Source organism: Gorilla gorilla, chromosome 1 (assembly GCF_029281585.2).
Source record: "Gorilla gorilla gorilla isolate KB3781 chromosome 1, NHGRI_mGorGor1-v2.1_pri, whole genome shotgun sequence".
NCBI lineage: Eukaryota > Metazoa > Chordata > Mammalia > Primates > Hominidae > Gorilla > Gorilla gorilla.
Genome location: NC_073224.2, coordinates 35,395,315 through 35,422,200, shown reverse-complemented (window position 1 = coordinate 35,422,200; position 26,886 = coordinate 35,395,315). Strand labels below are relative to the sequence as shown.

The 26,886-nt window shown below is 42.3% G+C and overlaps 2 long non-coding RNA genes and 1 other non-coding gene across 3 annotated transcripts in view; all 3 read left to right on the top strand.

Moving 5' to 3' along the window:
* The window catches only part of LOC129531901 (uncharacterized), a 240,948-nt gene that overhangs the window by 204,302 nt on the left and 9,760 nt on the right, over positions 1-26,886 (top strand). The gene's annotated exons all lie outside the window — the stretch shown is intronic.
* LOC134758857 (uncharacterized) lies at positions 15,961-16,304 on the top strand. The gene is made up of 2 exons (XR_010134516.1): positions 15,961-16,122; positions 16,205-16,304. It is a non-coding gene; the product is annotated as an uncharacterized lncRNA (long non-coding RNA).
* Positions 19,225-19,330, top strand: LOC115932160 (U6 spliceosomal RNA). The gene has a single exon (XR_004068482.1). It is a non-coding gene; the product is annotated as a U6 spliceosomal RNA (small nuclear RNA).

Sequence of the window (26,886 nt, the reverse complement as noted above, 5' to 3'; positions counted from 1 at the left end):
TGCCCTTTCATACAGCACCAGTCCCACCTCTGAGAGTGCAGCTCTCAGGGCTTAATCACCTCTTAAAGGTCCCACCTCTTAATACTGGTGCAATAGCAACTAAATTTCCACATGAGTTTTGGAGGAGACAAACATTCAAACCATAGTAGATGGATTCAATTCCAGCTTATTAAAGAGTACTGTATGGTGAAGAAATGCAAAAAAAATAAAATAAATTAAGAGGTCTGAGGTCTACTCCTAGCTTTGCTACTAATTCATTTTGTGTCAGGATGAGTCACTTTACGTCACTGATCCTTAATGTTCTCATCTGTTTAGGAGAGGGAGGTGTGTGGGTTACTCTATTACTAAGGTGATTTGAATGATCATGTATCATAACTACATCCATCATATCCTTCTTTGGTATTTTTATCTCAAAATTTCCAAACTGATTTGAACAGGATATTTAGGGTTATTTATTTTTTTTTTTGGCCACATTCAAAAACAATCTGTCTTTCTTGAGATGGCTACAGAGCATTTACCTGTCAGATTTCCTCTCATTCCATCTTAAAATTTGTCACTTAAATATTTTATCAAGGAAAAAGAGAAGGCAATGATCTACTGCCATCATGTCTCTATAATTTATACTCTCTAAACTTTAGAGTCTATATAAATCTATGTGCTGGGAAAGTGTTCTTAAGAATAACTAGTAGCTTTGGAAAGTGGAGAGGTGTGGCATGAGGGACACCTGGTCAAAAGTAGAAGAGTGAGATAACTTGTTTTTTTGTCCATGCCTTGCTTGGATAAGCCTCTGCCTACAATTTGATTTAATCATGGCTGTACTGTTAAAGGGCAATGCGCATTTTCTAAAAGAAGCCTTCAAGGACGCCTTTGATTGCTTTTTCAAGATGGAGAAATGTTACCACGATGAAAATTATGCAGGGCAAATATACATGAATAAAAGTGTTATAATGGAAGTGACTTCTATAAAATACTCAGTGCTTAGAAAGAAAGAAATGAGAATTCTGTCAATCAACCAAGTGACTACATATTTGGAAATGTCTGTAGGAGATTCCGTGTTTGTTTTTTTTAAAACTTTTGGTCCAGATGTTTATGTATGGTTTCTACATTTTATTATTTGATCTTCATTTTATGTTTATTTTATATAGAGATCTTTTTTCACCAACTCATATAGTCTACTAAGAAAGGCAATCCTTTCTGGACTAGCGGGAATTTGACACAAAGACAGAACCATTGAATGCAGTGATTCTCAACTTTTTATACGCTACCATCTTAACCAAGAGCTTGTCAGTGCAGTCTGCAACCATGCTTTTTCACAGTCAGATGTTTTCAATTTATCTTCCAATATGATGTTGACTCAAACATTTGGCAGATTTATAATTTCTCCATTCTCCCCTGCCACTCATTCTCAAGATTTAGATTTTCTCATTTAGCAGTTGTAACAGCGCTTCACCCTTTCTATAAATCTTCATGAAGTTTCTAAACCCAGTGCCATGCAAATTGAGAATTACTACCTAACATTATCTTTTGAAGAACTGAGCATTACATTTTATAGTTCTGTGTTAATTAAGCCTCTGCCTGAGGGAATGAGCAGGTATGTTTCCACTTTTTTAACTTACAATGCACACAGACTAATTCTCCCCACTGAGGAACTTAGTTGGGACAAGCAAGGTCTCCTCATCCCAAGTCTTGCCTGGGATCCCTGACTTTGGCCTGAAGGCAGGAGCAATAGCTCCCTGACATTCCATTTTTGCCTTCTTCCCATTCCTGTGGCTGTGGTATGGGTAGAACCCATTTCTGCGTCTGCCTCTGTGAGGGTAGAAGCTTCCTGGCCTGCCATCCTTACCCCTTCCATGACTTCTTCTCCATCCCCATTCAGCCACTGGGAACCTCACCTACCTCTGAGCTCCTCTAGCACAGATCAGTTCCTGTGCCCAACATTTAATCATACTCTGCATTGTCCCTGCTTCATGAATGTGGGGTCTGATGTTGAGTATTAAACTATCAAACTCCCAAAGATGGAGAGTATGTCCATATTATATTAGAGTTATTCCGTTACGTATCTCAGCACTTTTTACAATGATGGTCACAGATAGATAAACCCTAAATACATGAATGTAGAATTGCTCAACAAATTTAAAAAAAAAGAAAACAGGAATAACTTCACTATTCACACACCTGCTGCCAAATCCACCCTCTCTGGAACTGTTCCTAACACACCGAAATGGAGGGGTTTGGAGCTGTGTTCAAGTTCCTTGGAAGAGGCTCGTAATGTATGTGCGTGTGTCTGTGTGTGTGTATGTGTGTGCGCACGTGTGTGTGTCTGTGTGTGTGTGTGTGTGTGTGTGCATGTTTGAGGTTTTAGGGGTGTCTTTGCATAAGGTACATGCTTAGAAAAATGATCTGTGATTATCTGGCACATTATGTCTATATTTAGGGGAAGTAGACTCCTTATGAGTCTTTTTGTAAAGAGAGGCCTGACAACCCTACAGCATCTCTCAAAGCAAAAGCATCCCTGTGGTTGGTCACCGACTATTATGTGACCTTGAGCACATTTCTGTCTTTTCATCTATGAAGAGACAAGTTCTCATCTGAAAGTTTAAAAAGTGGACCGAGTGACTCCATGTTTCCTTCTAAATTTGGTTCCTGAGTACTAGGTTGTTGCTACTGTTGTCTCCACCCTTCTTCAGAAATTTAGCAAAATGCACATGTCATGTTGGCAGCATCGCCCAAGTTCCACTCTGATGTCCAAGGGCAGAGTGGAGCAGCACACCCTGGAGCTGCCTAGGTGTTCTTGGCTGCCGCTTCCCCCTTTTTCCCTCCTTCTTCCTGCAGATAGAAGATGATAGTGCCGTTCTCTGTGTTCACACATTGCTTGTTGACCTCTGCTCCTCCTGTGTCATAAACATAAGCTTTAAAGCTGAACAGCCCTTACCCCATCTTGTCTCCTCGGGAACATGTAGTGTCCAAGGAGGTGATGCAGGAGAGGCTTGTGTGTCCTGGTGGAATGGCAGGACCAGCTATGATCCTGAACCACAAGCACCTGGATGGGACCTTGGGTCTTGTTTCTGCCTTTCCTAAGCAGAAATTCAACTAACATTTAATGACGATCCTCAAATGTCGAAAGTTATACTTGGCAAGCACAGGAATATATGAGAAGCAAATCTATCTTACAGAAACCCACAACATGGTTACAGAGTGAGACAAGGCAATGTGAAAATGTGGGGTACATGGAGGTCTACACCGGACACTCACCTCTGGAGAACTGGCATCATGTTTGACAGACTCTGTGGGAGACCACAACATAGACTTTGAGACCAAAAATCAGGCCTATGAAAATGGGACTCAGATCCTCGAAAGAAGAAGATAGAAGATGACACTAATCTCAGATAATCACTAGGTAAGACAACTCACCTTGAAGCTGTCTCTGTGTAGGACCTGACATGGCTTTCAGCAGACTGAAAGACTGGTTTTGGTTGGGACCCTGGTTGGTGCCATATGAATTATGAATTTAACCCATTTAACCCAGTCTAGAAAGCTTGTCCTGAGATCCTGAAGACAGATTTCTAAGAAGATGAGAGTGTGGCCACACTCTGGTGAACCTTTTACCTGAATTATAACCTAGTCGGTAAATAGCCCTCTCCTGCATCAGCTATAATTTTGCAGGAGTGGAACTCAAGCAGAAGTCATTAATGCAGCTCATGATCACTGAGATAGGCAGTGGAGCAGAAATGGGTTTCACCAGTGAAAACTTCCCATGGTGTGGCAGAAACTCCAGTGCCCCAGGCTACATCCCTTACCCTTCCCACTTTCCCACTTTAGTGAATAAGGGACACTTTCCAACCATCAACCCTTGCCTGAGAGCTTTGTTTGTTTGTTCGTTTGTTTGTTTTGAGACAGAGTCTTGTTCTGTCACCCAGGCTAGAATGCAGTGGTACAGTCTCAGCTCACTGCAACCTACGCCTCCCAGGTTCAAGCAATTCTTGTGCCTCAGCCTCCAGAGTGGCTGGGATTACAGGCATGTGCCACCACACCCAGCTAATTTTTGTATTTTCAGTAGAGACAGGATTTCACCACGTTGGCCAGGCTGGTCATGAATTCCTGACCTCAGGTGATCTGCCTGCCTCAGCCTCCCAAAGTTCTGGGGTTACAGGCATAAGCCACCATGCCCAGCCTGTTTGAGAGCTTTTGACTGGTTTGTCCACTGGTGCAGCAGGCCAGAAATGCCAGGGAATTAATTTCTATTTCACAAGAGCTCTCAACCCATACTGATGGGGTTAGGGTGTCAATACCCTCCTTTCCCGCCTCTCTGGTTGTGTCCTCTGAAATGGACATTTCATGGAGTTCTCCTAGATTTCCCCAGAAGGACTAAACTTCAGTTGCACACAATGGTAATTTGCTTCTTGGTAATATATCTTTACTGACTGCCTTAGTTTCCTTGTCTCACATTCCGTGCCCCCAACACCAGCATTTCCTGTGATTGTCTCCCAACTAAACTACTTGTACCCTGATCTTTGTCTCAGCATCTCCTTCTGCAGCGAGTGGAAGAAACTCAAGACAAATCCTCAGTAAAAATTGTGAGATACCTGGAAGCAGGTGGGCACAAGAACGGATCATACCTTAAAGCCATGGGATGCTCAGTGATTGTGGGTTGGAGACTCTGCGCTGTAAATGACTTCTGTTACCGCCATGATTTTCACCTTTGTCACTGCTTCCCCTTCCATTGGAAGGCGTGACCTGGAGAAGCAAGGGTGCCAGAAAGTGTACATAGGTTATTATGGAACTGTCAGAGGGGATGAGGTAGGACAGGAAGAAGCAGCTATCTTGGTTGTATGCCTGCTGCATGCTTGGCTGGACTGGCTGGGGAGAGGAAGTGAGGTGGATTCTTAGTACAGTAGAATTTCTCTACTAGTATGTCCCTGTCACAGCTGTGATTTTTTTTTTACCTGTACGGCAAGCCTGTTTACAGGACAGGGTTGGCAGTTTCTTCCACCCCAGACTTTCCTAAAGCTTCCACATCCCTTTAGCTTGGAGGCTTCTGTCTGGGGATGTGGGTCCTCAGAGCCATGAACCCCCCTAGATAAAAATCTCGGCATTTGGCTTTCTCAGCTCTTCCTCTCCCAGTGTTCTCCTCTTGGGACTTTCAGTTCTGTACTTGGCTTGGATATTTCTTATATGAGTTATGCTATAAAAATAAACTGGTGATGAAAACAATAAGAAACGCAGACTAAAAACATGGCAAAATCAAATTGGTCCACTTTTTCTGTTCAGAATTCTCCTAAATCTTATGTAAGGAAAATTGTTAATAACCTTCTGTTCAGTAGCTTCCATGATGCCACACCCCCAGGTCTCCTCACCAGCTGTGGGTAACCTCTCCTTCAGTTGGTTACTCTTTCATTCCTATAGGTCTTTGCTTTTCTTTCTAAGGCAGAAAACCCTGACAAGTGTGTTTGGGCAACTCCCCCCTGCCCCAGTCTGCTGGGGCTCTCGATTCCGCATGGCCTGCGTGCCGCTCCTAAACCTGGTTGATTGTAGGCAGGATGTCTGAGATCCAGTCATCACTCTGTGCTACCACCCTGGAAGGTTGGGCCTCATGTTCCACGTCAAATTACTGCCCTCACTGCCTGGCTACTGAGGACACAGCTTTCATATTCTGGTTAATTAGGGTTGAACGGAATTCATAAAACAGCAGGTACGGGGGCTGAAATCCAAGAAAAGCAAGGGAGGTCAGTCAAAATTGATGTATTAACACTGCTGCTTCCAAACAAAATAGGTTTCATCAGTACTACTTCCTAGATCTGCAGCCTTCAACAACAACTTGAGGTGGAAGGGTTAGCTGGCATTCTGCACCTGGCTTACCAACTGAAAATTGAACATAACTTTGTTTAAAAAAAATAGAGGGAAAAAAATGTTTATTTTTGAGCATTATCATTATCCTTAAAGATGTCAGAAATGTGGGCTTATCTAGCTATTTTGTCTGCGACACCCTAGGGTCATAACAACAGATAAGATCTCATGTTTTCTCATTCTGTCCCAAGGGAGGCAAAGAACTGTCTGATTAGGGTATTTTATAGGTGTGTTGCCAGTGGTGCAGAACAACCAAGCCACTCACCAATGTCACATAGCCAAGTTAGTAGTTCCACTGAGGGAAAATATAAACAAAGAATATTGTGAGACTTTTACATTTCCATGACTTAGATTCTTTGAGTACCATGCTTTTAGGGTCATTGAACTGGATTCTTCAGTTGTGAATAACAATTATTTTCTAGAGCAATGATAACCAATTAGAAATTTATATAGAGATTTAAAAATATTTTTACTGTCAATATTAATCCATTATTTTAAATAATATGTTATTTCTGGATTATGGTTATTAGTAAATTGCTGTTGTTTGAATGTTTGTGTCCCGCCTCCAGATTCATATGTTAAAATACTAACTTCTAAGGTGATGATATCAGGAAGTGGAGCCTTAGGAAGTAATTAGCTCATGAGGGGAGAGCCCTTGTAGATGGGATTGTGCTCTTACAAAAAAAAGACCCCAGAGAGACCCTTGTTACTTCCACCATGTGCAGACATAGCAAGATGACGTCATCTCTGAGGAATCAGGGCTCACCAGGCATTGACTCTGCCAGCATCTTGAATTTGGACTTCCAGCCTTTAGCACTGAGTGAAATAATTTTCTGTTGTTTATAAGCCACCCAATTTATGGTATTTTGTTATAGCAGCCCAAATGGACTAAGACAGTGATTATAAATATGTAAGAACATATTTGAACTTTTACAAGTGTATGTGAATTTCACTGACCTGGAATTGTATACCAAGGACCTAGGGCATTAATATAACAGTATCTTATGACTATAGAATTTTTTCAAATGACAAAGTGCTTTTGCATACATTTCACATTCAAATACATTGTATTATTTTAATTGTGTAAAGACAAATAGTAAAGGATAGAGTGATAAAGCCAACCTGTTGGTAACAGGTAAAACCAGGTCTCTTTCCGTATCCCTCCTTCTGTATCTCATCACCCCCTCTAGTACTTGACGTTAAGAAATTTCTCATTCAACCAACCTGAGGATTCTTCACACTCATAGAAACTGGATTCCTGTTATTTGCAATTGTTTCTAGGACCAGAAATCAGTACATATTTTAGTTGTTAAAGTTGGTCCAAATGTCTACCACTTATGCCTGGTTTACTTGTCTCCATACTAGTAAGGCTCATACAGAACTTGATAACTGTTAACAGCACTGTCTCCCAGCTTGGCAGTACTCTCTGAAATAATAAGGAAAAGAAATGTATTAAGGCTTTAGTTATCAAGCACCTGAAATCAGGCCCCAAACCAAACCAGCTGGTTTTTTCAGTCAAAACATGATCACACCTGTCAGCAATTTTCAACACTTCATATTTTCAAGGGTAAGAAAAATATATTTTCAACTCTCAGTCCAATAGTCACAGAGGTAGGCTGATGGAAGTATAGCAACAAAATTAAACACTTGTGGTAGATGAGGTTAAAAATAGTCATTCATAATTTTTAGAACCTGACTCAAAATTCACACTCATTTATGACATCCTTCCGGATTAACTGTGTACATTCAGAACACATGTGTTTAGCCCTCTACTCTTGACTGGTGCTTTAATCCACATTATATTCCTTTGCCCTGGCTCATGATCTACTTCCAATTGTTCCAGAGTTATTTCACTCTCAGTCATCTCTTGGAAAGCTAGAATTACATCTTTAAATTTTTTTCAGTCTTCCCTCCTCCCAGAAAAAGGAAATACTGAAAATGGATAAGCAGAATCTGCAGTTAGAAAATGTGGGTTAAAGTCCCAAGTTGACCATTCACTAGCAGAGAGAAGGTGGGCTCTTGTTATTTAGCTTTTCTTTAAAGAGCCTTGTCTTTAAAATAAAAATAATAATAATATATTCCTCCCTTACAGCCTAGTTGTAAAGATTAAATGAGATGGTGTATGTAAAACACTCAATCTCATGCCCAGAACCTTACAGATCTCGTGTAAGGGTCATTTGTTTGTTGCAAGACTACTCATGTACCCTGCACTTGGTAGACACTTGGCACATAAATGTTCACCCTACATGTGCACCCTGGGCTTAGGCATCTGCAGACATGGTTTCTTGGTCACTTATGGCCTTTCTCTTAACTAAGGAGAACTGCTTTGAACCACTTCAGAATAAGAGCCATCTTCCTTCTTGTAATTCAGTTGCTTTACAAGTGGGTCATCTATCTACCGGCTTCTGAAGGCATTTGATCTTCTCAAGAGAATGTGATCATGTCAATGAAGTAAGAAAGAAGCCACTGCTGCCCAAATGGCAGCCCACCCAAGACTCCATCTTTTTAATTACTAGGTGGTTTGCTGGTATAATTGCCCAGTAATTGCCTGAGCTTGTGTAGCAACAAAGTGTGTCTATAAGTTATCAGCCATGCAATAAATGCCCCACTCATTCACATTGGCCAGGGTTTTGAAGGTTTGAATGCCACTTGCCTTGATATGGGGCTAAAAGTGCTTGACACATTTACCTTCAGTGCCTCCTTGAAATATGTTTCTTCTTGTATTCTTTCTGTGGGCATTCTAATCATGGCCTAAAGTCATTTACTTGCTTCTCTGTTCTATAAATCCCAAGTAAGCTTTACTTCAGCAAGTATGTAAAACAGTTCGCTAACATACTGAGGTTTATTCATCTATTTCTTAATAGTGTATTCATTAGAATAGACCAAAGCTAAACAGAAAGAAGAGTAGACAGTGCTGAGTAGGCAATGCCTGCTTGTGTTTCTCTGACTTTAACATGACTGTATGTTAGAGACATTGTCGGGATGTATCATTAGGGCTAGACATAAGAAAGTTGTTAAGTAAAGACTAGTCAGAATGAAACATGTCAGAATTTTTCACTCTTTATGCACTTAAGTATGGTTGTTAGAATGACTTATTTCTGATAATAAATTGTTTTTCGCCAGTAGAAGCCATTGACGTTGGGGGCATCAAAATGTGTGTTTGAAATTGAACATTAACAGCACCTAGTCCTTATGATCAAGTTAAACTTTTGGGGATGTTAAATGTATAATGTAGTAGAAAGTTTGGAGAAATATTTTGAGTCTAGGCTCTCCCATTTGCAATTTCTGTGACAATTTACTTCAATTAATTATGTCCTAGCTTCTTCATCTAGGAAATGATGAGTTTGGAAAAGATTGGTGATTTCCATAGAAAAATATCTGTGAAGCCCTGGAGCTCACACTGGGCAAAGTTCTGGTCCCTCCCTATGGGTCTCAATAAGTAGAAAGGGACCTACTTTTATCTGTCTGGCATACTGGCTTTCAAATTCATTTTTTGTAAAGTATCTGCTAAGTTGTACTGAAATACCACTGGACTAGATGATCACATTGTCACTCTGAGTTCTCACCTTCTTCAGAACTAAACTTTCACTCTAGAATGTTTAAGACTGTGAGACTCTTGGTTTGCTCCCTATATGCACCCTGAGAGAAGGCAGATTCATCCTTCCCTGGGTGCAGCTCCATCAAGGTCAGCTTGGGCATACTGCATGGTCTGGTTGCTGGAAGCCTTGAAGCTTAGCTTTCTGGTTGCTACCCTTGGTTCCTATATATCATGGTCAGGACCTAAAAACAGTCCTCAGGGGCTGAGTAACTTCAGCCTAATGCATGTGCACAAATGGCAGCAGAGTGGGCAACCACTGGGTTGTCTAGGAACCGAAGAAGCTGGAGGACCCACATGGTAGCACATTTACTTAGATACCAATTCTAACAATACCACCTCCCTCCCTGGAAGGGAGGAAGAAGGCAGAGGTATCTGAAAGCCCAGCATTTGCCGTCGGCTAAACATTCATTAAAGAGGCTGTATAAATGATGAGATGCAACTAGGCTTGAAATTGGTGGGGCTCTAAATTATTCCCCCACTCCAATCAGTCAGTGAACCCTCAGGAAAGAACCCACCATTTTTACAGACAAAACAAAGAGTGTGTCTCATGTGTGTGCACATTTGAGTCATGTTGAGAATTAAATTTGTGAGCTCACTGTATTTAGAAACTGTTAGAGCATTTTGCTGACGACCATCTATTCTCTGGAGTTTGAAGGACTCCTTTGAGTTGTTCAGGCCTATGCTTCCTGTGTGTCTTCACCTCCATAGCAGAAAGCACTTTCTCTTGCTTTTTCCCACTCTAGGAGTGAGATTGATTTTCAGCATGTATGTTTTATTTGGGCCCCTAAAGGGTAACATTACCCGAGAGGCTCCTTTTGCATGGATGTCGTTGTGCCTCCCTTACGCATGTGTATTGGCTGCATGGGGGATTTGCTCACTCTGGCCCGTGAACAAGACAGCAATGGGTCATTCTCCTCCAAGCAACAGCACAAACTAGACTGAGCATGACGGGTCATTCTCCTTCTTTGGGAACTGGATGTCCTGCCAAGAGCGGAAGAGAGCTCCCCACACACAGGTATCCCACCACACTGTGCCTGGCTCCCTGCCCCCTCCCCTCTCCTCTTCCCAAGAACATGTCCACACTTACCTTGGTGCCAGCAGGGGCCTTGTTCTTCGACACAGCCACGGCGTTCCTCACAGGTTAATGCGATTGTAAACATTGAGTCACTGCCAGAGAGCTTAAATGCTGAAGGAACAGCAAGTGGTGAAAAGATGACCTCACAGCCTGTGGCTGCCAAGTGGAGGCATCAGACATTGCTTCTGGCAGGCAACACGGCAGAGAGACAAACGGTACAGAGGGACTTTTGAACAATGATCTCCCCAAGAAAGAGCCACCCTCTCCTGTGTGCCCCAAATGGTTAGGCTGCAGGTGGTGGTCATGATGAAAGCCACAAGGGCCAGATCTCCACCCCAGGCAGGATGACTGCAGGGAGAACTGAATCCCCTCCTTGTCCTCTCTGAGTGTTTATACTTGGAGAGAAATTGCATTTGCTAAGTTGTGTTGCATTGGTGGGTGAGGGTGGGCAGGGAGCAAACTTTTGTAAAATGTACTCAGGGATTTCTTTGAAGTATCCTAAAGGACTGCCTTTAAAAAGATGCATGTGGTAAAACTAAATAAATAAATAAATAAATAAAGAGGTAGTAAAAGATCTTGTCATGGAGTTTGCCTACTATCAGAGGAAGATAAAGCTTAGTGGTGATGTCTCTATTATTGTCTGTACAATTACAAAGCGACTACATTATACACTAGGTGCTCAACCTGTGTCATGATGAGTAGAGGGCAGTAGACAGAAAGGCGAGACAGGGAGTACAAAGGGATTTTTGCCTTCAAGGTGCTCAGAATCTATAATAGTTCCAGAGAAGTAACTAGCTCATAAACAACCAAGTAACATGGTACGGTTCTCATTATCACACAGGCTGAAAACCCAGGAAGTGTTCAAAAAGGATGTGGAGGGATAAGAGCTGGATTTCAAAGAATGGCTGGATGTATGTGTGTGTACATATGTACATGTGTGTATGTGTGTGTGTGTCTGTGTATGCATGGTGTGTAATGCTTTCAGTGTGAACATGGTTAGCTATTTAGGATTGCTGGGGACACTGGCTCTGATCGGCTACAATCTAGCATAACTGGAAGAAAGTATAATAAACCAAATGTCATAAACAAAGTATAATTTAAAAGCTCTGTTTTTCAAATAAACAAAGTTCTCCAATCAAAGTTTTGAAAGTGGAAATACTTTCTTCCCATAACCTCTAAGTGCTTTGTTTTTATTATTATACTTACCTGGTTTATGATGAAGGGAAGATTTCTGCATTTGGGTCATGTCTTACATATTAGTAACTATAGCTTGGGCTTTTTTTTCCTGCAACCGGACTTAGAAAAAAATAAACAGGGGGAAAATATATACATCTGCTGGTTGGGAGGTTTTTCTCTTTCTTCTCCTTCTTCCTGAGCCCCAGGCTTCTCTCTCTACTCTCTCTTCCTCTGGAGGAGTTAGTGTGCAATTTAAAAAATCATCTGAACTACCTTCCTTTCTTCATTGGCTGGCTTTTCTTCCAGTGTCTCTGATCTCCCTGCCTTTCAGTCCCCAGGCCCCTCCAAGCTGCATGGCTGGGGGTTCCTGGAGTGCTCTACAGCCCAGGATCTATGCACAGTCTTTGTACTTACGCGGAAAAAAAGAAAAAGAATTGAGACCCACTGTCTTATGAGGTAGATGTGGTTAGGGATGGAGATGGGCAGAATCAAGGACCATGCTTTGTGTGTGTGTGTGTGTGTGTGTGTGTGTGTGTGTGTGTGTAAATCTCCATTTCCTTTTCTCCCTCATCTCAAATCCAGAATTATTTCTTGCCCTTACTGAACCATATAATCCTAATTTTACAATAAAACTATTTGCCTTAAATAGTTGTCTCTTACTCTAGACTTAATCCAATCCCCAAAGTAGGGGAAAGTAGGGAAAATTGCTTTTCTTGCATAATTTGTAACTAGGAGCACACACACACACACACACTTTTTCAGATGTTTTAATACAGTGAATGCCACTGCCTATTGAGAATTCAGGGAATTTTTTTTTATAATATCAGTCTAAAAGTAAAGTATTTTATTGGGTGATGAACTTAATTCTTAGGTCCAGCTTCCTTTATTCTCATTACCCTGTTCACTATCTCTTTCTCACTTTTTCCAGAATCATTGACATTGCAAGGAAGTAACGGTATGTGGAATCCCCCAAAGAGCATACTCTTTTTTTTTTTTGAGACAGAGTCTTGCTCTGTCACCCAGGCTGGAGTGCAGTGGTGTGATCTCGGCTCACTGCAAGCTCCACCTCCCAGGTTCACACCATTCTCCTGCCTCAGCCTCCCGAGTAGCTAGAACTACAGGCGCCTGCCACCACACACAGCTAATTTTTTTTGTATTTTTAGTAGAGATGGAGTTTCACCATGTTAGCCAGCATGGTCTTAATTTCATGACCTCGTGATCTGCCTGCCTCTGCCTCCCAAAGTGCTGGGATTACAGGCGTGAGCCACTGCACCTGGCCGAGTACACTCTTATGACTGCAGAAACCCCTTACTTTTTATCTAACATAGAGTAAAATTAACAGAGGCATGAAACTAAGACTTGAAAGTAAAGAGTATTCTAAAAATCAATGTCTAATTTACTTTATGGATTGGTGTGTCTTTTACGCTCCTCAGTTTTTTTCTTCTTATAGTTGGATTGTGCATGTCAGCTTGTCTCTCCAATACTATCACTTCAGTCATTGCCTAGAGTCTTTTATCGATTGTTGGTGTTGCTATGGGTATCGGTGTTGCTATGGGTATTGGTGTTGCTATTGTTATTAGTGTTGCTATTATTACTATTGTTATTATTATCCATTTAAAGATGGGAAGAACCAAGACTCAAACTTTAATTATTTTTTTACAACTTTTCTCACCTCAAATGGTATTAAGAGGAAAAATGCCAGTGTAAGACAGAGAAAGAGAAAAAGACTAGATTAAGTCTAAAAAATATGGCAAGTAAATATATCCAGAATTATAGTACAAACACCAGGAATTCTGCTGTTGCGATTTTGCAGTTTGCAAAGTGTGCTGTAGCCCAGGAGCTTCTTGCCAGTGATATTTAGCAGTGACCTTCTCTGCTTGGGGGAAAGAGACAGGGGTCTCCTAGAATTTTACCTGCTGTTAATCCTGGGAAGCATTAACGTGTCTCTAAAAATATTTTATTTTCTATGAAAACTGTTTTGCAATGTTTGCACACACTTTTTATTTAAATTTTTTCTTATGCAGACACACTGGTAACTGATACCAAGTATGGGTAATCTACAGCAAAGAAAGGAGAGACAGGTAACACCAGGAAAGGCACACTGTCTGGAGGGGGCTGGGGCAAACTTTATTTGCTAAAAAGATTTAAAAATGTTTTACATTAGTTTTCAAGCTATCAGAAAATTAAATGCAAATATAGATTTCAATGCATGCTTAATTGTTATATACAAACTTTTATGCGATAAAATGTTTTTCTTCTGAATTAGTTCTGGCAGGATTTGGAGAGCACAGGTTTCTAGCTTGACTTATAGTGACGGATGTGTAAAAGACAGCAGAGGAGGTAACGATGTAGGGACAAGAGGCGCCAGATGCAGGGAGCACTTCAGTGCCTGAGTAAAGAGATGGGACCTACGGGCTGCCTTTATGGAACATATAACTAAACAGCAGCAGGTCAAGTGTCATCAATAGAGATCCCTATATCAGGGTCCTGTCTATACCACCAAGTCATTTCTGCAGAGCCAGACATCAATGGAACCTTTAGAGATGAAATATTTTAAGTACAAGAACACAATTCACTATTGAAAAGATTCCCTTGATAGAGAAAAGAATCCTTACTAAAACAATACTATCTCATTCAATGTACTGGCCCAAGAGGCTCAGATTTGTGAGTGTATCAGTGGAAGGCCCTTGTAGTCTTGAATAGACTTTCTAGAAACCATAAAACTGAGCTTGTGGGCTGGTGATTGACCATCATAATCAATCCATCAATCTTCATGGTGCCAGCACTGTGCTCTGGGTGCTGAAGTTTCCTCAAATATGCCAGGCATCTGCCTGCCTTAGGCCTTGACTCTGACTTTCCTTTCTGCCTGGAACACTCTGCTTCTGGGTATTCACTCCTCACTCCCTTGACCCCCAACTTAAATCTTTTCCCTAGTCTGGTTGACTTGGATTAACTTATTTTAAATTGCAACCACCCTGTGGCCTGCAATCCAGATCCTTCTTACTCTGCTCTACTCCTTCCTCTTCCCAAAGCACTTAACACCCTCTAAAATACGACACACTTTACTCACTTACTATGCTTATTGTTTACTGTTGTCTCTTAGGAATCCGGGCTTTGTTTAGTTGGTTCATTGACATATCCTCAGCATTGGGATCAGTGCCCAGCACATTGTAGATCCTCAATAAATATTTCTGGAGTGCAGGAATCAATGCCTGGTTTCTAGAGTTTCTGCAGTTAACACAAAATCTTTATAATGTTTCATTTTCGAGCTCATCCTTTGGGTGCCACACCCATGATGCTGCATGATGGACGTGTGTTCATGACTTGCAGCTCCTCCCTCATGGTGTAGCATAAAGATGCATAGGACTTAGGGTCCAGTTCCAGCCTTGCCGACTGTGTGGTCTTGGGCCTCAGTTTCCTCATCACTACAATAAATTCCTTAGAGGGTTTCTGAGAGGAAGAATGAGGTGACATAAGTGAAAGTGTTTGTACACCATAAAATAGGATACAGCTGTTTTCCTGTTGAGAAATACACAGAACTTTGGGCTGCAGTTTTCACTGTTCATAAAATTTTCTGGCCTGGCTTGCTCATTCACTTCTCAGCTAGTTGTCAGTCATCATTGGAGTGGACCTCCACTGATGATCTGCTATGTGACTAGAACTCTCCTAGGCAATTACACATATTATCTCCTCACTTTACAAATCTACCTTTGTTACCCCACTTTACAGGTGAAAGAGAGAAGACTCATGAATTGTCAAAGCCACCTGGGTAGTGAATGTCAGGGCTGAGACCCAGATCCTCGACTGTCTGACATGATCGTATTCTTTCGTACTGCCTGTTTCACTGCTCTCTCTCCATAGCAACATGTCCCATCCCTCTCCCTACTCCAGTCTCCCACCCAGTCCCCACTCTCTCACACTCACACACATGTGTACATATACACCCTGTCCCATGACCTGGAGCAATGTGTATCTTGAAGAATCAGCAACCCTCAGCACTCAGATCACTGCCCAGCCTCAGCATCTCAGCTCATCTTGTCTTTTGTTTGTTTGTTTGTTTTGTTTTTTCACTTTAACCTCATTAAGGGTCAGCAAAGGATCACTTAAATTTTGAGTTATGCTCTGTCACACATTATGGGGTAAAGGTTGCATCATAATAATATTTTGGAGAGTCTTAGAGACCTCTGGACTATCCCATGTGAATTATGAGGTCATAGTACATATCCTGCAGGCTTTCAACCTTGACCAGAGGTTTTCATAATGAACGCAGCATCCCTGGGGAGTGATCTGAAGCTGGCGAGGCAATGAGGACACCCTGGCAGGGCAGCTGAACTGGGTGGATCCTTGTTCTGTCACCAAGCCTTTAAGTCATATGCTGACATGTTACAGTCCTGCCTGGGACCCTGCCCACAAATACTTAAGATACACGGTGAGCTCACAGTCCGCTTGTCTGAGGTGGGAGAAATCATCTGTTCCATTCTTAAATTCCTCCTTTCTCTTTCTTTCCCCAGACTTTGGGAATCACCCAACTGATGGAAAGAACCAGGAAAGGGGTCAGGATCTGCACCTTGGCAAACTTTGAAGAACACCCAATTTGATGAATGAAAACTCCTCACTTGTGCTCTGGTGGTGTTTTAGGACAATGGGCCCCTCCTGGGTAATAGTTATTGATGCAGTCCCTATCAGTAACCACCCCAAGTTTGAGATCCTTTACAAGGCAAGGTCATATTTCCAAAACTGAAACCTTGACCAAGTATCCCAGAGAGATAGGAAGGAGATACCACTCAAGTGTGTCATGGGCCTGTCCCAGGGCCTGGGAGTCAGCAGTTGGTGGCCTGGGATCCAAGGGTTAACAGCATGACCTATTCTGGCTGGCACCAGTCACATGGTGTGCCCAACCTCACTGTTATTATCTGTTTCGGGTGAGTCACTGAGAACACAGACAGGAAAGACCCATGAACTTAGCTAGTTTCGCCCCAGGGTCTGAGACTCCACACAACTGAGTCTGGGCCACTGGCAGTGACTCATGGCGGGCCTCATGGGATTGCTGATGCAAGGTTGGAAGGGCACGTGGTTCTTCCCCCCACCGCTGGGTAGAATCCCCGCCAAAACATCCAGGCTGGAAATCCATCTTGGTCCTTGGGGAGAGAGAAAATAAAACAAAAAAGAATCATTTCTGATACTATAGCAAAGTATACAGGTGGATTTGGCAGGTCCTACTGACGAGTCTTCCACATTCTGAAAGAATTGGCTTTCTCACAATGTTAGAGTCTCTAGGAGTACTGGGGAGTGCAAATTCAACTGTTATAACTGGCATATGCAGAGAAAACGGCCCTCCTATCTCTGTTCTATGACTTGTGAGGTCTTCCTCCTACTCCTGACCATCCTCTTTGGGCCCCTGGGGGTTCCTGGCTGATTTAGCCTCACCTGAGCTCTTGGTGTCACTAGAGACAATCAGTGTGGCTGTGAGTCCCATTCATTCACTTCCTGACCAGCCTATCACTCTGCCCTGTTCTACCCTTGCTGTTGGAGTTCAGGACAGGCTGCTCCAAAATATGGCCCCTTGGCATTTTAGAAAACAGCAGAAGCAGTAAGGACACTCTCTGACCTCCTCTTGTCCTTCTCCCCTAAAGCAGACTATGAAACCTAGACAGAATTTTCTGACCACCTGAAAGAGGCCATAAGATCCTCATTCAAGGGGTGCCTTCAGGCCGGGTGCAGTGGCTCATGCCTGTAATCCCAGCACTTTGGGAGGCCAAGGTGGGCAGATCATGAGGTCAGGAGATCGTGACCATCCTGGCTAACAAGGTGAAACCCCTGTCTCTACTAAAAACACAAAAAATTAGCCAGGCGTGGTGGCACACACCTGTAGTCCCAGCTACTTGGGAGGCTGAGGCAGGAGAATCACTTGAACCTGGGAGGCAGAGGTTGAAGTGAGCTGAGATCACACCACTGCACTCCAGCCTGGGTGACAGACAGAGACTCAGTCTCAAAAAAAAAAAAAAAAGTGCCATCTCTATACCTAGAGGAAAGGAACATCCTTATCCTCAAAGACACAGAGGCCAGGAAGAATCTGAACAAGGAGGTCTTGCTAAGTTCCCCCAAGGTTGTTACCATCAGATCACACCTTTTTGTCCTCCAATCATATTTCTCCATGACTATCCACTCTTCATCAACCCAAGCATAAAAATAAACAAGCTTCTCTCTTTCTTTGGGTCTTCGTTTCCAAAGGCTTCCATCCACATAAAACTTATATTAATACATTTGTATACCTTTCTCTTGTAAATCTGTCTTTTGTAAGGGGCACCTTACCCATGAACCTAGCGATGGATGTGCAAAGAAAAGGAACCTTTCCTTCCCTCCACTGGTGAGCTGGACTCTCAGCCACATTTAGGTCCTGACTCAGGCACACAGGGACCCAGGGCACCTCACGAGAGTTAAATCTCAAGAACTCCCATTCCGCTGCCCACCTGCTATACACAAATGGGGTCTCAAAATGGGGAACAAAGTCAAGAGCCACTATCTGCCCTTGGTGTTTCTTTTATTTATCATCATTTTCTCTTCTTGATGAATTTCTATGGCCATTCATTCAAAAGACCTATTAAGTACCTGCTATTTGACAGGCTTAACTGTGACCTCATCCAGGAAGTTTTCCAAAAACTTCCTGAAATGTCTCTTCCTGCTCTGTCTTTCCAGGGCACTTTATTCCTACCTCCTATTCTGCCTCTCACATATATTGCAGGGATCTGTCACTCTCCTGTTCTGTAGACCTCCCATGTTCCTGCTCGAAAGGAGAACCAGTCTTATTCAGCTTCTCGCCACCAGCGCTTGACACTCTGAATGTCTGTTGATAAAAAATGAATAACGAAAGGAAACAGAGAGGCAAACTTAAGTACAGAAATTCTTCATACTCAGAGAGGCAGCATGGTTTTGTGGTTCAGGGCACAGGCTCTGAAGTCAGACCGCCTTGGTTTTAATCCTGGCTGTAAGATTTAGCAGGAGTATGAGCCTAGGCAAGTTATTTAACTGCCGTGTGCCTCAACTTCCGCATTTGAAAAGTGGCAATAATAAGTACCTGCCTCATAGTGTGCTTGTGAGGATTAAATAAAATAATCTATAGTAAGCATTCAGAATAATGACAGGTATGTAGTAAATGCTCAATAAATGTAAACTATTACTGTTTGTTTTTCCCCAGTGGATTTGAGTCTTTATGGTGAAATGCGTATGCACTTAGATGAACAAATGGATGGATTTAGGGTGTGATTTAAATTCCATTTTCAGTTAAAAACAGAGAGGAAAAGTCAGTGGATTTTATGCTTTGCCGTCAGACTTCCCCAGGTAGATGGGAGATACATCTAATTTTTATTCTCTTTGCTTTACATGGAATCTGATGCAACAAGAAGGATGCAGGGGCATAGCAAAGTGTAGCTGTGTGTAACAAAGAAAATATAGTTGGAGGGCAAATTTTGTCATCAAAGAAGGAAAAAAGTATGCATTTTTCTTACTGAAAAAAATGCATAGTTTTTTCGTTGTTTGCTTCAGCAGTACATATGCTAAAATGGGAACAATACAGAGAAGATTAGCATTGGCCCCTGTGCAAGAATGACATGCAAATTATTGAAGTGTTCCGTATTTTAAAAAAATCATGAAGGTAGGATTTGGGACCGGTTCCACAATATGAACTGCTAAAAACCCATAAGATAAATGGTTACTTTTAGGGAGCTGGCAGCAATCCCTGGTCTGAAAACATATAATTTGAGACAATTTAGTTAATCTTGAATTTGAACAAGCTCCTCAATAAACTCTTTAAAAAATATCAAATGAGCTTTCTCTAAGGATTCCCCCAACACTCACCTTTGGTCTGGTAGCTCACTGGTGTCTCACCTCTCTGTTCAATGTCACAGCTTTGCTAGAAAGTATAGTGGTCCCCCCTTATCCATGGGGAATATATTCTAAGACACCCCAGTGGATGCCTAAAACTGCTGATAGTACCAAACTCTTTATGTGCTATGTGTTTTCCTATACATGTATATATATGATAAAGTTTAATTTATAAATTAGGTGTACTAAGAGATTAACAACAATAAACTAGAATAGTTGTAACAATATACTGCAATAAAAGCTATGTAAATGTGGTCTTCCTCTCTCTCTCTTTCAAAATATCTTGTTGTACTGTTCTGCAGGGTAGTTAAAACTGCAGAAAGCAAAACTGTGGATAAGGGAGGACTGCTGTAGTCACAGACTCTTCCAGAAACAGTCAGATGAAGTCTTGAAAAAGTGCCCATGAACATGGGAACCACTTGTAGCAGATCGTGGAGACCACAGAAAGAGTTAAAACACACAAAATGCTGCCTCCAGTTCCCAGAGCACTGAAAAGAAGAGTCTCATGCTAGGTTGGGGAGTTAGGGAAAACGTGCTAAGCAAAAGGAGGCAGGAAAACACACACACACACACACACACACACACACACACACACACACGGGAAGGTGACCAAAAGTGCAGGGCAGCATGAGGGGAATTTGGAGCACACCAGGGAAGTGAAGTATAGACTTGCTCACACTCGTGCAACTCCCTCACCCTCTTTTCCTGGATCTCTGGCTTTCCCTGGATTTCCCGTAATAGGATCTTCCATTTTCACCTCTTCTTTTCCTCCCCTTCACCCTCTGTCTCATTTACTTATGAGCTGAAACTGGCCTTAATCGGCTGGGGACAAGAAAAATGTTTAGCCCAGTGGTTCTCAAGGTTTGCTGTGGGTGAGTCAGAGGCTGGGCAGTCTCGATTTGTCCTGCAGAGCCACTCACTGTCCTTCTCACCGTGCCCCATGCCCTAGGGGGCTGCCTCCTGTGTAGCAAAACAACAGGCTCTCTTGCCTCTGGCTTCTGGTTTGCAGAAGATTGGCAAAGTGAGGTTGGTGTGCTTATACCCCTATTGGGCCATCAAGCACTGGCTGAGTCCCTCCATGGCAAAATTCCAAGCACGTCCTATCTTATGGCCCTTCCCACAGTCCCTCTGCTCCAGATTCCAGTAACCCATTTGCCGCGCGTGCCCCTGCATAGCTGCACCTAGGCTGTTAACAGCGCACAGCACTTGTGACTTCTCCTTACCCCGACTACCTCTCTGAAATGGTCCCTTTATTAAACCCTCCTAACATTATCCTAATTTGAGTGTGTCATCAGTTTCTTTCAGGGGCACTGACACAACAGGGAGCTTGTCTAAAATTCAGATTCCTGGGTATTGACTGCAGAAATTCTGAATAAATAGGAGGTCCTGAGGGGATCTACATTTTTAGCAAGTGCCTAATTCTGATGCTGGTGGTCCAGGGATGATTTTGAGAGAGATTTGCCTACACCTTAACTGTTACAGTGGACACAGTTCAGACTGAGTCAAATAGTGAGAATAACACAGCCCTCATAGTTCCCATTGTTCCATTGTCTCTCCTGAGAAGTCCAAATTTTTGGGTGGGATCATTGTAAGCCAAGTTGGGAAAGGCAGGGAGATTTCTGAACCAAGCCCTGGAATCTGTGGGAGGGCTCTCGTAGCCAGAAAAATAGAATTACAGAGCATCTGAGTATGTGACATAGAGTTTCTCAACACCTCATCGATTTATGCTGGCACAGTTTACCTATAGCCGAGGGCCCTTGAAGTTTATTTGTATTGATTGCAACATCACTCACAGGATGGGGAGATGTAATAGATGGCATATGCTCAAACATGAAGTTGAAGAGTGGGATCTATGCAAGCCAGCCATGCTTGCCACTGGTCTCCCCAATGGTTGTTACTAACACAGTGTGAAAAGGAGGCACTTGGCCAAAGAGAAAAGAATCAGAAAATGAACTGGTGTTAGGGAAACAACAAGCACCAATCAGGCATGCAGAGAAAACCCAAAACCTACTTGCATCTTGAAGTCCTATGGACAGAAGCCTGTCCTGTTTTGCAAGTATCAGGTGTATTCCTGGAAGATGACTCTTTCAGGTATTTGGAGTAATACTTGTTTAGGTAACAGGGCAGACAGCAGAGGTGGTAGAAGAAGAACAATGCCTCTTCTGGGAACTGCAACCTCCTGCTGTTTGTCTGTTTCCCTTCTTAGCATAGTAACTCAGAAGGTAGAGGGGCCAGCTCAGATTCTCCTTCACAAGGACATGCTGCAGATGTCAGGCCCCACCACTAGTGCCTGCCTTGAATGTCTTCGAGCAAGAATCTGGTCATAGACATCCCCTTAAAGAAAATCTAATTTAAATCCTCTGCTATTGCTAAATGATGTGCCAGAAGAGATTACCCAAATAAACTAATTTGCAATGACATGAATGAAGTACACGTTCCCCTGGCATTCTGCTTCCCACCATAGCACGCCTAGGTGTGATGTGCTATTAATCCCTTGGTAGCTCTAGAAAAAGAAGATGGGCTGCAGTATCTAAACCCTGGATTCAAATCTTGGCTCTGTCACCTGCTTTGGAAGAGTTATTTAATGATTCTGATTACCTGTTTCTTAACAAAACTGAAAAAGTCTGGGAACCTCATAAGAAGATAAAATATTTAATCGTGTTGATGTATCTAATCACAACACAGCAGCTGTTATAGAGGTGTCAAATGAGAGTGGTCATTCTTCTTATTCTTCTAGATGCTCTAGTGAAGCCCCATATCACCTTTTTCCTTCCTGTTTGCCATAGCTCCAGGTAAGAGACACTGTAGTCAAAATGACAATTTTGATTTCAATCTTGAAATGTGCAGCCTAAATATAAAGCTCATCTATTTGGTTTGAGGTTCAGAGACCCGAGCAATTCATTCTGAGAGATCCAGGTTCTAAAGTAACTTGATCCCTGCACAGGAAACAGTCTCAACAATGACCTTGTCGTCTCCCATTCATTCTAATTTCCTGGGCACCAAAGACTTCTACTACCTCAGTGGAGAGTCAGATCAGAAGCTATAGACTCCATCCACTAAAACTCAATGGCCCTCTCCCAGCCTGCCCCCTGTCTCAGGTGAATCCAGGCAGCCTGTGAGAAGATGAAACTCCCCTGCATGAATTTTTTTGGTGAGAAGTTTTAAAATCACTAATTCAATCTATTTACTTGGGTGTTGTGCCATGTGTAACACTTAGAATCATCCCTGGTGCCCTCCTCTTATGTATTTCCTGCATGAATGTGAAAACATCCTGAATCTACTGAACTTAATCCCTCAAACCTGCCATTTTACCAATGACCTACCCTAAATCACTAGCTGGGCCCATTGGACACTCATGAGCCTAGATTATTTTTCACCTAACTATACTAGCAAAGAACTTGTGTCCTGTGACTATCTATTGGCATTGACATTCCTCCATCCATCCATAGTAATATACATATTATTGGGTTCACTAACACTACATGTTAGTGCCCTCTTAAATCTGGAAGTACTTGGGTGAGTATGAGGAAATTTGGTCTATTGGAAGAAGCATCAAAGTGTTGGATTGAGGATTAAGCACTTGACCTTGGTAGCCTATATCTGTTCCCAAATAGCCAATGTCCCTGTGGAAGGTAGACTCCATCCAACTCCAAACAAAGCCCCTGGAAATGCATCCCTTGTTCTTATTGGTGGTAACAGGCACCTCCTTGAACCTCTCCCCAGCCTGGCCTCTCAAAGCACCAAACAAACCTGAAATTGTCTCAGGGGAGCCCCTGTCTCTCTGACACCAGGGTATTAAGAAATTGGACAGAAGCCCCACTAAGCAGAGTCAAATGTAACTCTCAGCCTAAACCTGATAGTTTCTTTCTCCCCACCCAGATACAAGGTACCTTGACAACAATCCTTTAAAAATCAAATAAAGTCCCCCTTGTTCTGTGTTGACTTTTAAATTTTCATAGATTTCTCCTTTTGCTAAAGCCAAATGTAGCTGCACAACTGCTTTTACATTCTTTGCAAAAAAAGCTATTGCATTCAAAAGAAAATGAGAACTCTAGGCTGTGCTGCCCAGTGGCTCCTAATGTCTGCATTACACAGACAGAAAACTGGGATTGGATCCTGCCCATTTTTCTTAAGGGGATGATGGTATAGAATCTGTTTAGTCAAGAGCAGAGGGTAAGAGAGGATAACATTTTTCTCCAAACAAAGGAAGGGCATGTATCCCCCAAAGTTTCCTGCAGCCAGGCCTAGGAATATCACCAGTGACCTGGCTTGCTTCCAGTGGGCCTGTTTGGTTTTGTCCTAGCATAGAACATAAACAGCATCCCATAGTCTAGGACAGCCAGAGGCTAAAGTGCCTGAGAGATTCTCAACCCTTTCTGTAACTATACATTTATTATAAGTTCACTCCATGGACCTCCTCTAAACCCACAATTTTAACCTGAGTATCTTTTCTACTCGTTCTGTAGCTTTATATGTCACTGCTGTTTTATGCTACAAAGTTAATTTTCCTTTAACTCTGCTTATGTCATGATGAATTACTTACATTTAGGATCACTGTGTTTTTCTTTCTTTAGACAGAGACAGAACACCTTAAGTAGTTATTCATAACATTGGGACCTAACTTTGGTAGTTTTCCTTTCTGACATCACAACTTGGTTCAGATTAACAAAGCAGTGGTCCCTGCCTCAGAAAGATGATTAAATTCCCAATGACAATGAAGTTCACACAAAGCAGGTCTAACAAGAAGCCACAGTGTCTAGCAGCAGCCTGCAGAGTTATATGTGACAGGAAGCAAGGAGAGGGCTGGAAACTCCAACTGGAGCAGTGCCTGACATGCCTTTACAGCCAGAAGTCTTTCATGTTTATTGATGCTAAGGAAACAATTATAATTAGTTATGGCTAACTAGGCAACATGAAATACCTTTCCATTTATTCTTAATTCTGTTTCTGCTCTTACTACCACCACCACTACCATTGATAGAAACTCTATGGAAAGAGGAAGAAGGGAGAGTCTGTGGATAGAGGGAGGGATGGAGGAGGATATTGGGCAGGTTGGAGCTAATGAAGGTAGTCTGAGGAACATCACACTATCAACAGTCTGTTCAGAAGGGAAAGTGATGACAACAGTGAGGACCTTTGTGGAGTGCTTGCTCTATGCTGGGCACTGTTGTAGGTTCATTACCTGTATTATTTCACTGAATCTTCACTACAACACTATCAGGTAGGAACTGTTATAATCCCTTAGAGTAAATGGATTGCTGCCACGTTGCATGTAAAAGGGTGATGTTACATATACAAAGTAATATTGCACACAGATTGAAATCACATGTAAATTAAGATTGATATTGCATGTATGCAGATCATAGGTAGAAGGATGCATTGGAATCAAGGCCGTTTGTCAAGATGGCAGCACCCATTGGAAACTGTTCTTTCCTAGGGGTTACTATTTAAACCAGTGGCCTAGTTTAGAAAGTAACTTTGTGCCTCTTGGAAAAGGAGTTGGGAACAAAAGAAACTAGTTGCTCATAGGAAAAAAGCAAACACAGAGAGGTTCTGAGATCTGCTCAGAAGGGGATCCGAAATCAAGACTAAGCGTGTGGTCCTTCACGAAGCAGCAGGCAAGGCTCATCTTAGGAGGAAGAAGAGGAAGCCATCATCTATGTGTCACAGGAGACCCCAACCCTCCAATCATCTTCCCTATTTAATTTGCTAATAATGCGTCAACATAGTAGACCCTGGCACACATTAGGAACTCAATAAATGTTACTTTTCTTATTTATTTGGTAAGATCCAAGTGCTTTATCAGTGAAGTACACCTTTCTGTAAATTTAGTTATACTGTCCATTCTCAAGAATTGATTTTAGGGCTGTGCACGGTGGCTCATGCCTCTAATAACGGCATTTTGGGAAGCCAAGGCTAGGAGTTTGGGACTAGCCTGGGCAACATAGTGACACCTCATCTCTAAAAATGTTTAAAAAGTAGCTGGGTGTGGTGGTGGGTGCCCATAGTCCTAGCTACTAGGGAGGCTGAGATGGGAGGATCCCTTGAACCCAAGAGCTTGAGGCTGCAGTGAGTTATAATTGCAAAACTGCACTGCAGCCTGAGTGACAGAATAAGACTCCAACTCACACACACACAACAAAGTTTTTGCTGAACAGAAGAGAGATTTTGGGGATATCTGGCAATAAAAGGAGAAAATACTCCAGGGGAGATGGATATGGGAAGGACAGAGTGGGACACCTAAGAGAAGCCTGCATGATTTTCCCAATATTGCCTGGGCAGCCCTAGGAGCTGAGGGATGGGACAAGGAGATATCAGCAGCCTGCCGAAAGCTGCAGAGCTGAACTTGCACACACACCACCCACGGACACCTGAACGCAGCCCATGTTTATGCCATAGCATGTGCTCTCTCTTATAAGCCTCATGCACCCGCTATGTTCCTTTAGCAGGAAAGCCATAGATTATTTTTCCAATGAGTGGCCATTTGGAGGGAGATGTGCAGGTATTCGGTTTACAACCTCTCCCTGCTTGTTGCACAGCATAGGAAGGTGTGGAATGTATGATGGCACAAATAGTAGAACCTCCTCAAAATACTCTGAAACCTTTATCCTTTGCAAACCCAGAGGCTCCTTCCATCCTCCACTATCCTCTTTCAGAAGTCAATCATTTTAATCATAGCAAAGCTTTCTTGACCCCATATGTGTCCCAAGAACCAAATGACAGTCTCAACAACATTTACCTGTTAGCTATGGATTCTAGTCTAAAAGGACTCATGTTGCTTTCATCTTCCTAGATCCAGTGCCTGGCACAGTGAAATAATTAAAAAATGTTTGTTGAACCCTTAAGTGATTTTACTATGTGCAGAAATGTATATCAAAATATTCATTGAAACATCTCAGCCCTGGATCTAACAGTGGGTTAGGTGTAGGAAGAAAGGGTAGTGTACCAAAAAAAAAAAAAAAAAAAAAAAGTAATATATGGTTTCTGTCTTCTAGAAGTTAAAAGCACATATTCAAAAGACAGGTAAGTAGCAACAGGCATGGTATGGTTAAACACTAAAATTAGTCATTTACATATTATCTGTTTTTCTCATACCCTCGCTGTGCATTAGAAGCTTTGTAAAACTATAGATGCCTGCAGTTCACACACAGAGATTCTGATTAGGTCTGTCTAGTCAGAGTCTACATTTTTAAACAGTCCACAGGTGATTCACATGCGTATCCAGGATATGAATCACTGTAACAAGTGCTAGAGAACAGAATTAAAACAGCTACCAGCAAGAACCAGAGTGGGGGGAGGAGTCTCATGGCAT